Source organism: Entelurus aequoreus, linkage group LG19 (assembly GCF_033978785.1).
Source record: "Entelurus aequoreus isolate RoL-2023_Sb linkage group LG19, RoL_Eaeq_v1.1, whole genome shotgun sequence".
Classification (NCBI taxonomy): domain Eukaryota; kingdom Metazoa; phylum Chordata; class Actinopteri; order Syngnathiformes; family Syngnathidae; genus Entelurus; species Entelurus aequoreus.
Genome location: NC_084749.1, coordinates 36976889 through 36989388, shown reverse-complemented (window position 1 = coordinate 36989388; position 12500 = coordinate 36976889). Strand labels below are relative to the sequence as shown.

The 12500-nt window shown below is 44.1% G+C and overlaps 1 protein-coding gene across 2 annotated transcripts in view; it reads left to right on the top strand.

Annotated features, from left to right (window-relative positions):
• Positions 1-12500, top strand: part of tmem38a (transmembrane protein 38A) — a 45339-nt gene that overhangs the window by 929 nt on the left and 31910 nt on the right. Inside the window, exon 1 of one of the 2 annotated variants that reach the window (XM_062028443.1) lies at positions 12042-12139. The exons of the other annotated variant lie outside the window; for it this stretch is intronic. The gene's annotated coding sequence lies outside the window, so the exon portion shown is untranslated. Of the gene's footprint in view, positions 1-12041; positions 12140-12500 lie in introns of those variants that run through there. 2 annotated transcript variants of the gene reach the window in all.

The following is a 12500-nucleotide window of genomic DNA, read 5'->3' as shown; positions in this document are numbered from 1 at the left end:
CATGCACCTGGGGATAGGTTGATTGGCAACACTAAATGGTCCCTAGTGTGTGAATGTGAGTGTGAATGTTGTCTGTCTATCTATGTTGGCCCTGCGATGAGGTGGCGACTTGTCCAGGGTGTACCCCGCCTTCCACCCGATTATAGCTGAGATAGGCTCCAGCGCCCCCCGCGACCCCAAAGGGAATAAGCGGTAGAAAATGGATGGATGGATGGATGGATGAACCGTTGCCTGACATTTTCTCCTTAGTTGAAACCTCACTGAAGAATGTGCAAGCACTGCATTATTTACATTTTTACCTGCAACTTTGTTGTTGTTGTTGTTGCCATCGCATGTGCATTGAGATCTATAATATAATCCTCCTATACAGTGCATCCGGAAAGTATTAATAGCACATCACTTTTTCCACATTCTGTTATGTTGCAGCCTTATTCCAAATTGTAATGAAGTAATTTTTGTCCTCAAAATTCTACACACAACACCCCATAATGACAATGTGAAAAAAAAAAAATCTACTTTTTTGCAAATGTATTAAAAATAAAAAGATACACATTTATATATACATAAGTATTCACAGCCTTTGCTCAATACTAGAGATGTCGATAAATGCTTTAAAATGTAATATCAGAAATTATCGGTATCGTTTTTTTAAAATTATCGGTATCATTTTTTATACATATTTTTTTAAATTTGTTTTTATTAAATCAACATAAAAAACACAAGATACAATTACAATTAGTACACTAACCCAAAAAAACTCCCTCCCCCATTTGCACTCATTCACAAAAAAGGGTTGTTTCTTTCTGTTATTAATATTCTGGTTCCTACATTATATATCAATATATATCAATACAGTCTGCAAGGGATACAGTCCGTAAGCACACATGATTGTGCGTGCTGCTGGTCCACTAATAGTACTAACTTTTAACAGTTAATTTTACTAATTTTCATTAATTACTAGTTTCTATGTAACTGTTTTTATATTGTTTTACTTTCTGTTTATTCAAGAAAATGTTTTTAATGAATTTATCTTGTTTTATTTTATAATTTTTTTTAAAAAGGACCTTATCTTCCCCATACCTGGTTGTCCAAATTAGGCATAAAAATGTGTTAATTCCACGACTGTATATATCGGTATTGGTTGATATCGGTATCGGTTGATATCGGTAATTAAGAGTTGGACAATATCGGAATATCGGATATCGGCAAAAAGCCATTATCGGACATCCCTACTCAATACTTTGTTGAATAACCTTTGGCAGCAATTACAGTCTCAAATATTTTGGAATACGATGCGTCACTCAGGCTTGGCACACCTACCGTAATTTCCGGACTATAAGCCGCACCTGACTATAAGCCGCACCAGCTAAATTTAGGGGAAAATACAGATTGCTCCACATATAAGCCGCACCCGACTATAAGCCGCAGGGTTTTGATGTGTAATTACCGTAGTATATAGGGGTTCCTGCTACCACGGAGGGGATTGTCGGGACAGAGATGACTGTTTGGGAACGCAAAGCGTCCCATTTATTAACAATAAATCTTTCAATCATTCAATCAAACTTTCACATCTTTGACATGGCGAACAGCATACGTACAAATAATACAACGGTGCAAAGTAATACAAAGTGCTCGCCTGTACGTTATCAAAATAACCAGCCTACCGGTATATGAAAAGTCAGTCTTTAATCATTGTGTCATCGTCTTCCTCCTGCGTACTAAAACCACCGAAATCCTCTTCGTCGGTGTCGGAGAAGAACAGGCCGTAAATAAGCCGCACCCTTGTATAAGCCGCAGGGACCAGAACGAGGGGAAAAAGTAGCGGCTTATAGTCCGGAAATTACGGTATCTTTGGACAATTTCGTCCATTTTTCTTTGCAGCACCTCTCAAGTGCTATCAGATTGGATGGGAAGCGTTGGTTTTCATCCATGTGTCTGTACATTGCTGCATCCATCTTAGTCTAGTCAGGGAGGTGACCAAGATCCCGATGGTCAATCAGTCAGTTACAGCATTCCTCTGTGGAGAGAGGAGAACCTTCCAGAAAAACAACCATCTCTGCGGCAATCCACCAATCAGTGGCCAGACGAAACCATTTCTGAGTAAAACATTTGGCGACATGAACCTGAAAGTCTCTCAGACCATGACAAACAAAATTCTCTGGTCTGATGAGACAAAAATTGAACTCTTTGGTGTGAATGCCAGGTATCATGTTTGGAGGAAACCAGGCACCGCTCATCGCCAGGCCAATACCATCCGTACAGTGAAGCATGGTGGTGGCTGCATCATGCTGTGGGGATGTTTTTCAGTGGCAGGAACTGGGAGACAAGTCAGGATAAAGGGAAAGATGAATGCAGTAATGTACGGAGACATTCTGGATGGAAACCAAAGCTTCTTATCCAACCTGATGGAGCTTGAGAGATGCTGCAAAGAGGAATGGGCAAAACTTCCCAAAGATAGGTGTGCCAAGTTTATGGCATATTCAAAAATACTTGAGACTGTATTTGCTGCCAAAGGTGCTTCAACGAAGTGTTGTCCAAATGCTGTATATGTACATGTGATTTTTTTTACTTTTTTACTTTTAACAAATTTCGACATTTTTATATATGTATGTATATATATATATATATATATATATATATATATATATATATATATATATATATATATATATATATTTATATATATATATATATATATATATAAATCACATTGTCATCATGGGGTATTGTGTGTAGAAGTTTGAGGACAAAAATGAATGTATTACATTTTGGAATAAGACTGTAACATACAAAAAAGTGGGAAAAGTGAGGTGCTGTGAATATTTCCGGATGCAGTGTAAAATACTGCAATTTCCGAGGATATTCTAAACGCGATTAATCAGGAGATCGCAAAAAGCCGCTGCCTGACCAGAGCTCAGAAAATCTGCAGAGACTCCTCCCACCCCCACCAAGGACTGTTTTCACTGCTGGACTCTAGAAAGAGGTTCCGCAGCCTCCGTAGCAGAACCTCCAGGTTCTGTAACAGCTTCTCCCCTCAGGCCGTAAGACTCTTGAACGCATCATAATAATCCCCTCAACTCCCCCCAAAATGGATTAACTCGCTGGAATATAAAGACAATATAACATACATCCATAAATGTGGATGCATATGCAAAAGTGCAATATATTTATCTGTACAGTAATCTATTTATTTTTATCTGCACCTTATTGCTTTTTTATCCTGCACTACCATGAGCTAATGCAACAAAAATTAGTTCTTATCTGTACTGTAAAGTTCAAATTTTAATGACAATAAAAAGTAAGTCTAAGTCTAATTGTTGAACTATTGGGCTTTAGGGAACATTTGTTGAAAGGCAGCTACTTTAAATGAAAGTTCATTTCTCTATTTGGATTGTGCAGTAAAATGTAAGTAACTCGGTAGGGTGGATCGATCCAAATATCGATATTTTTTTTACCGGTATCGGGTCGATACTTGCGTGCATTTTTATTCTTTTCTCTGTTGTTTTTTTTGTTTCTATATAAAGGATGCTCCGATCAGGTATTTATGCTGTTAATTCCGATACCGATCATCCATGAGTGAGATTGGTCGATACCAATACTGATGACATGTATTTGTTTATGGTGAGTGTTCTTGACAGTTGAACAATATCAACACAATATCTAAACTAGTACCTTGTTCTAAAATATCGATCCAAGTAATTAGATCAATATTTTATTTTCCCCAAATCTTTTTTTTAAAATAAATGTTAAACAATTCAGAGAATAATTCCCAGGACACAGGAGGACTTTAATAATAATAATTTCAATGACTAATTAAGAGTAGTTTTTGCTTTTGTTTAGTGTTTGTGTACTATTGACTTTGTTCTGCTCAAACAATTGTATATAATGACATAGGACAAGGTACTTGTTTAAATATTGTGTTGCAGCACGGTGGGAACAGGGGTTAGTACTGGTGTCTCATAATGGGAGGGTCCTGGGTTCGATTCCTGGGCTCGGGGTCTTTCTGTGTGGAGTTTGCATGTCCTCCCCGTGACTGCGTGGGTTCACTGCGAGTACTCCGGCTCGGATGGAATCCGGATGGATACTCTAGTACAGGGGTGTCAAACTCGTTTTATTTTTTTATAATTATAATTTATGTAGTTTGATCATTTTTCTCCACTGGTGCACTAAGAACATCATGTGGTTTACTTTTTTTTTTTTTTTTACATACGTACCATAATCTACAAAGATACAAATAATTGCTATTGTGACATCTAGTGGACACATTTAGAACAGCAGTTTCTTTCATTCAAAAATTTTGTCTCATTTTTATACTCAGCAAACTCATCCCGCGGGCCGGATAAAACCTGTTCGCGGGCCGGGCCGTACATTTGACACCCCTGCTCTAGTATCAATCATACACTGATACTACCCTTGGTATCGACACCACCAATTTATGGATCAATCCTCCTGTTACATGTTGTCTACTGACTGTGACAATGCTGACACAGTTGTTACATCATCCTCTCTCCAGACTGTTATTAATCTACTTTTTAATTTCCTGGTAATATTTGCTTACTTGCTACTGAAGCGTGGTTCTATCGACACTTCTTAAACTTTACCGAGCACTTATTTCTTGGTGATATTTTAAGCTAATTTAGCAGTTAGCTTAACTGTTAGCATGCCTGCTCCTGGCTTGTTCTCAGCGTATAACATGTTTAGCTTCATCCTCCAGTGATAATAATACTTGATAATACTTAACACTGAGAAATGCAGTTTATTTGCCTCAATTGAGATGACTATTATGAACTTAAGGGAGCAGCTCCGCACTGTGCATGGAGACAAGAAATTAGCTGCTAGTTTACCAGCCGAGGGACTAAAAATAAGCACATTATCAGCCAGAGGGAATTGGCGTTTGTTATCAACATTGAAAGGCATTAATCTGCAAAGGCGATCACATACTTTTTCAAGAAAATTGTCCGATACTGATTGGTGGCCGATTGATCAGCATATCCCCAGTTCTTATTGTTAGTTCCTCTACGAGATGTGTCAGAAAAGTTCCGGGACCTAGCGTGTCATAAAATATTGTATTCAAATCAACTTCCTCTGACGCACTCCGGAGAGGATTCTTCCGGTATCGTCCGCAGCGCCGTCGTCATGGCCGTCTTCAAAACAGGTCCCCTTGGTGACCCCCTTGAGGAAAAAGAGTAAAAAAAAAAAATTCCACTGAGCCAGGGCGAGTGAGAGAGTTTGCTCTGGCATGGCAATGGAACTGCTCTGCCACAACTCCCGCCTCTTATCACACATTCTCAACAAAGAAAAATCTGCACGATCACTTTGTGGACGCGCTGGTTCATGGATGAGGCCTCGATCACATCAAGGAACATAACATCAACAGTCCTGAAACTTTTCTGACACACCTCATGTTGTTAGATTATTATTATTATTATTATTGTATGAGTTCTTTGACACAGACGTGCTTCCATCCATACATTTTCTACCGCTTGTACCAAGGGGCAAAAAGTTGAATAATTTGAATGAAAGTCAATAATAGATTCTGCATGCATTGAATAGTTTTTAAAGTTAAATGATAGTCACACACACACTAGGTGTGGTGAAATTGGTCCTCTGCATTTGACCCATCACCCTTGTTCACCCCCTGGGAGGTGAGGGGAGCAGTGGGCAGCAGCGGTACCACGCCCGGGAATAATTTTTGGTGATTTAACCCCCAATTCCAACCCTTGATGCTGAGTGCCAAGCAGGGAGGTAATGGGTCCCATTTTTATAGTCTTTAGTATGACTCGGGGTTTGAACTCACAATTTCAGGGCGGACACTATAACCACTAGGCCACTGACTAGGTCTTGTTGCACTAAGGACTTTATTGTTTACAACAATGTTTAAATTATATTTTATATATATTTATACATTATTTTAATTTTAATTTTATTATTTGTACCTGTGTTTAAATCTGATTATAATGATGAATAATTCATTTAAGGGAAAAATCACAAAACCATTCAAAAATGTCAGGTTAGATAACAATAATGCACAATATCGCACAACACTGGATGTGATTTTCTTTATAATAGCTAACCTAATATTCAGTTTTATTTTCATGTCAAATACAATTAAAGTGTATTTTTTGCGTAGTTTTAGGATATAACATCTCTTCCTGTCATGTTTACATTGGAGAACATTTGACAGTCCAATGAGTCACGCTGCCTTTATTTGCATGACTTTGTTTGTGATTCTTTTGCATGAGCAGTGATGGGCAAGCTACTTGGAAAATGTAGTAAGCTAAGTTACAAGTTACTCTCGATTAAATGTAGCTAAGCTACAGTGGAAGCTATCCCCGGAGAATTGTAGCAAGCTACACTACAAGCTATGCGTAAAAAGTAGCTTGCTACATCAAAGCTACATGTAACAGAATTTATTTCTATAGGCCCACATGCACAAAACCCCAAACCAGTGAAGTTGGCACGTTGTGTAAATGGTAAATAAAAACAGAATACAATGATTTGCAAATCCTTTTCAACTTATATTCAATTGAATGGACTGCAAAGACAAGATACTTAATGTTGGAACTGAGAAACTTTATTATTATTATTTTTTTTAATTAATCATTAACTTAGAATTTAATGGCATCAACACATTGCAAAAAAGTTGGCACAGGGGCATTTCTACCACTGTGTTACATGGCCTTTCCTTTTAACAACACTCAGTAAACGTTTGGGAACTGAGGAGACCAATTTTTGAAGCTTTTCATGTGGAATTATTTCCATTCTTGCTTGATGTACAGCTTAAATTGTTCAACAGTCCGGGGTCTCCGTTGTCGTATTTTAGGCTTCATAATGTGCCACACATTTTCAATGGGAGACAGGTCTGGACTACAGGCAGGCCAGTCTAGTACCTGCAGTCTTTTACTACGAAGCCAACTTCTGTTGTAACACGTGCAGAATGAGGCTTGGCATTGTCTTGCTGAGATAAACGTTGCTTGGATGGCAACATATGTTGCTCCAAAACCTTTTAGCATTAATGGTGCCTTCACAGATGTGTAAGTTACCCATGCCTTGGGCACTAATATACCCCCATACCATCACAGATGCTGGCTTTTCAACTTTGCACCTGATGGTTCTTTTCCTCTTTGGTCCGGAGGACACGACGTCCACAGTTTCCAAAAACAATTTGAAATGTGGACTCGTCAGACCACAGAACACTTTTCCACTTTGTATCAGTCCATCTTAGATGAGCTCAAGCCCAGCGAAGCCGGCGGCGTTTCTGGGTGTTGTTGATAAATGGCTTTCGATTTGCATAGTAGAGTTTTAACTTGCACTTACAGATGTAGCGGCGAACTGTAGTTACTGACAGTGATTTTCTGAAGTGTTCCTGAGCCATTGTGGTGATATCCTTTACACACTGATGTCGGGCATTGCCGCTTACGTGCAGTGATTTCTCCAAATTCTCTGAACCTTTTGATGATATTACGGACTGTAGATAGTGAGATCCCTAAATTCCGTGCAACAGCTCGTTGAGAAATGTTGTTCTTTAAACTGTTGGACAATTCGCTCATGCATTTGTTCACAAAGTGGTGACCCTCGCCCCATCCTTGTTTGTGAATGACTGAGCATTTTATGGAAGCTGCTTTAATACCCAATCATGGCACCCACCTGTTCCCAATTAGCCTGTTCACCTGTGGGATGTTCCAAATAAGTGTTTGATGAGCATTCCTCAACATTCTCAGTCTTTTTTGCCACTTGGGCCAGATTTTTTGAAACATGTTGCAGGCATCAAATTACAAATGACCTAATATTTGCAAAAAACCCCCAAAGATTTCCAGTTTAAACGTTAAGTATCTTGTCTTTGCAGTCTATTCAATTGCAATATAGGTTGAAAAAGATTTGCAAATCATTATATTCTGTTTTTATTTACGATTTACACAACGTGCCAACTTCACTGGTTTTAGGTTTTGTATAATATCAATGTTAATGTAACTGATCGTGTACAAATGGACCCAATAAGGCTCCATTACTATTAACTATCTGTCAGTTAGCTGGGGACTACCTCACGGGGTGCCCGCACCCCACTGTATGTATTTATTTTAGTTTGCTTTTCCTACATTATTATTCATTTTCTCTACCTACTGTAAAAAAACCAGCATCTATCTATATCTTGACAAAAAAAAAAAAGACTTGTGTGTTGTCCGCCCTGAGATCGGTAGGTCGTGAGTTCAAACCCCGGCCGAGTCATACCAAAGACTATAAAAATGGGACCCATTACCTCCCTGCTTGGCACTCAGCAACAAGGGTTGGAATTGGGGGTTAAATCACCAAAATGATTCCAGAGCGCAGCCACCGCTGCTGCTCCCTGCTCCCCTCCCCTCACCTCCCAGGGGGTGAACAAGGGGATGGGTCAAATGCAGAGGGTAATTTCACCACACCTAGTGTGTGTGTGACTATCATTGGTACTTTAACTTTTAACATAAACTTAACTTAATGTGTGTTCCTAAATTTGTGTTGGAAGTCTTCGATGAAGAGAGCAGTTATGACTTGGGTTTTAAAAGTAAATAACTAAAAATTAAGGTTTTGGGCATTGTTTTCTCTAAACGCATACATTTGTCTAAACATGGCCAAGGACACACATTATTGGGGGTTTCCTGGACGTCATCTTCACCACTAAAGGAAACATCTAATCTGCGAGAGAGAATTCCTTTGACATTTTGAAGTATGTTTTTTTTTTTTTTTTTAGTTGTCCGCTTGAAGCGTCCCTCTGTCTCGGACTCAATTGTCGTCATGTGACATGAGTGTGTGACTGTTATGATTTTGCTTCCTGGTTTCGATGATCACTCATCTTACGAACACCAACCAATCATAATGGATTTTCTCCGTATGTATGGATGTTTTCATTCGTCCAGGTCATTGTATTTTATCCATTTTATTTGGGCCTCTAGTCACAGTGCATTTTCTCTCTTATGCCTGGTTCACACCAACGGCGCTTGCTGCGCTTTAAAGCGGCGAGCAAAGCGCCGTCATTTTTGTCAATTTTGCCACGAATATCCCGATCTCCGAAGTAATGTTATGCTTTGATACGCTCTGATACGAATTAGTTGCCGCTTTGGGGGGACGAATTACCGTTCCTCACGATTTGATGCCGCTTTGATCCCGCTTTGATACGCTTTAAATCACGCTTTAAATCACGCTTTGATACGTTTTATTAGGCTTTATTGAACTTTATTACGCTTTGATGCGATCCTGACGCTTTAAATCAGGCTCTGACACGATTATCAAGCTCTGTTTGTCACGATCGCGGGGTCCGCAGCTTGCTGCGCGGTTGTTCTCCCAATGCAAAGGAACGGCTCCGGACGAAGGCGTAAGGTAGGAAGTGATTTATTTATCATAAATCATCCAATAAACAAAAACAACAGGGATGCGTGCAGAGCGCACGGGAAGTTAAGGAACTATTACTTAGCATAGGCAAAAGACAAGGAACACTAGAACTCAAAAACTCACGTGACAAGTGCATGGAGCAAACACAATGAGAGCAGGACGAGTGACTGGCAAAGGCAACTTAAATAATGCCTCTGATTAGCGCTCGGGAAGCAGGTGAGCGGGCGAGCACTAATCAGAGACAGGTGCACACAAAGAGTGACCATGACAACCAAAACAAACTCACAGGAGCACAACAAATAACAAAAGGAGTCCAAAATTAACAGAAAACACAAAAACATGATCCGGACCATGGATCATGACAGTACCCCCTCCTCAAGGACAGATACCAGATGTCCATATGAAAACAAAAACAAAAAACAAGCAGGGTCTAAAGTCACGGGCGGGCGGAGGGAGGACTTGGAGGTGGGTCGCCAGGCCAAGTGTCCCCGAATCCACCGAGGCAAAGTCAAGTGGCGGCGGCGAGTGGAACGCCGCTGCAGCAAGCGAGGCGGGCGACCAGGGAATGGCCACATTCGTGGCCGACGGGGAGGTGGGCGCACTTGGCGAGGCGGACGACCAGGGAGCGGCCACATCCGTGGTCGACGAGGAGGTGGGCGTGTCGGCGCCGTCATGGCAGGCGTGGCAGCAGGCACCGGCGCCGTCATGGCAGGCGTGGCAGCAGGCACCACTGGCGAGTCTGGTGTGGTTGCAGGTACCACCGGCGAGTTTGGCGTGCTTGCAGGTACCACCGGCGTCTGGCGTGGTGCAGGTGCAGGCGTCTGCCGAGGTGCAGGCGTCTGGCGAGGAGCAGGCGTCTGGCGAGGAGCAGGCGTCTGGCGAGGAGCAGGCGTCTGGCGAGGAGCAGGCGTCTGGCGAGGAGCAGGCGTCTGGCGAGGAGCAGGCGTCTGGCGAGGAGCAGGCGTCTGGCGAGGAGCAGGTGCAGGCGTCTGGCGAGGAGCAGGTGCAGGCGTCTGGCGAGGAGCAGGTGCAGGCGTCTGGCGAGGAGCAGGTGCAGGCGTCTGGCGAGGAGCAGGTGCAGGCGTCTGGCGAGGAGCAGGTGCAGGCGTCTGGCGAGGAGCAGGTGCAGGCGTCTGGCGAGGAGCAGGTGCAGGCGTCTGGCGAGGAGCAGGTGCAGGCGTCTGGCGAGGAGCAGGTGCAGGCGTCAGCCGAGGAGCAGGTGCAGGCGTCAACCGAGGAGCAGGTGCAGGCGTCAGCCGAGGAGCAGGTGCAGGCGTCAGCCGAGGAGCAGGTGCAGGCGTCAGCCGAGGAGCAGGTGCAGGCGTCTGCCGAGGAGCAGGTGCAGGCGTCTGCCGAGGAGCAGGTACTGGTGTGGGAACCAGCCGAGGTGCAGGTACTGGTCTGGGAACCAGCCGAGGTGCAGGTACTGGTCTGGGAACCAGCCGAGGTGCAGGTACTGGTCTGGGAACCAGCCGAGGTGCAGGTACTGGTCTGGGAACCAGCCGAGGTGCAGGTACTGGTGTGGGAACCAGCCGAGGTGCAGGTACTGGTGTGGGAACCAGCCGAGGTGCAGGTACTGGTGTGGGAACCAGCCGAGGTGCAGGTACTGGTGTGGGAACCAGCCGAGGTGCAGGTACTGGTGTGGGAACCAGCCGTGGTGCAGGTGCTGGTGTGGGAACCAGCCGTGGAGCAGGTGCTGGTGTGGGAACCAGCCGTGGAGCAGGTGCTGGTGTGGAAACCAGACTTGGAGGTACTGGTGTGGAAACCAGACTTGGAGGTACTGGTGTGGAAACCAGACTTGGAGGTGTTGGTCGTGACTTTGGCGGAGGTGGCCTGGCAGGAGGTTGCGGCTTGGCATGCCGACGGACTGGTGGTGGAGGACGGGCTGGAGGTTGCGGCTTGGCAGGCCGAAGGACAGGTGGCGGCGGCCGGGATGGAGGTTGCTGCCTGGCTGGGCGCAGCCGAGCAGCCCCACCAGCACAGCTCCCGGCCCCAGCCCCCCCCTCAAGGGGCGGATACCAGACGCGCTGCTTGCGGTCTGGAACAGTCTTTACGGGTGGGTGGCGGGAAGTCAGGAGGGGGGCAAAATCCTCCCCTCTAAATTGTCCAAAATGTCTTTTCCCACCCCCCACCTGAGGTCTTTTGGGAGGATGAGAGGAAAAAGTCACTGACGTGGGCGGGGCTAGAGTCCTAGGGGGCGGAGCTTGGCACTCAGAAGGAGACTGTGGCTGACATCTAAATTTCAAAAGAATGTCCTGACAAGGTATAATTTTAGAATTAAAGTCTTTAGGAGGTTGTTGACGCAAGGAGACAGAATTCAGAAAAAAAAAATTCTGGGCCATGACGTCATCAGCCGTGGACGGAGTGACGTCATCGGGGGAAGGATACTGGGCTGCCTGCAACTTGCTTCGGTCCGGGGGAGGAGCTTGCGGGAGTGACGCGTTCTGACGGCGAGGCGAAGCCCTTCTGGGCGGCTTCCGCCTTTGCCTGCGCGTCCGGTACTGCTGTGTAGCGGCGATGTCTTCGGACCAGAGGGAGTCGATGGGGATAAGGGAGCCTCCAGGTCCCCACATAAGGTTCGACCTCTCCTCCGTCGAATAGCGAAGCGTCTCCACTTCCATCGCTCGCAACACCATGCGCGTACCTTCATCCATCTCACTCTGGTCCGTTTGCGGGAGAACGGATGCTGCTCTCATTCTGTCACGATCACGGGGTCGCAGCTTGCTGCGCGGTTGTTCTCCCAATGCAAAGGAACGGCTCCGGACGAAGGCGTAAGGTAGGAAGTGATTTATTTATCATAAATCATCCAATAAACAAAAACAACAGGGATGCGTGCAGAGCGCACGGGAAGTTAAGGAACTTATTACTTAGCATAGGCAAAAGACAAGGAACACTAGAACTCAAAAACTCACGTGACAAGTGCATGGAGCAAACACAATGAGAGCAGGACGAGTGACTGGCAAAGGCAACTTAAATAATGCCTCTGATTAGCGCTCGGGAAGCAGGTGAGCGGGCGAGCACTAATCAGAGACAGGTGCACACAAAGAGTGACCATGACAACCAAAACAAACTCACAGGAGCACAACAAATAACAAAAGGAGTCCAAAATTAACAGAAAACACAAAAACATGATCCGG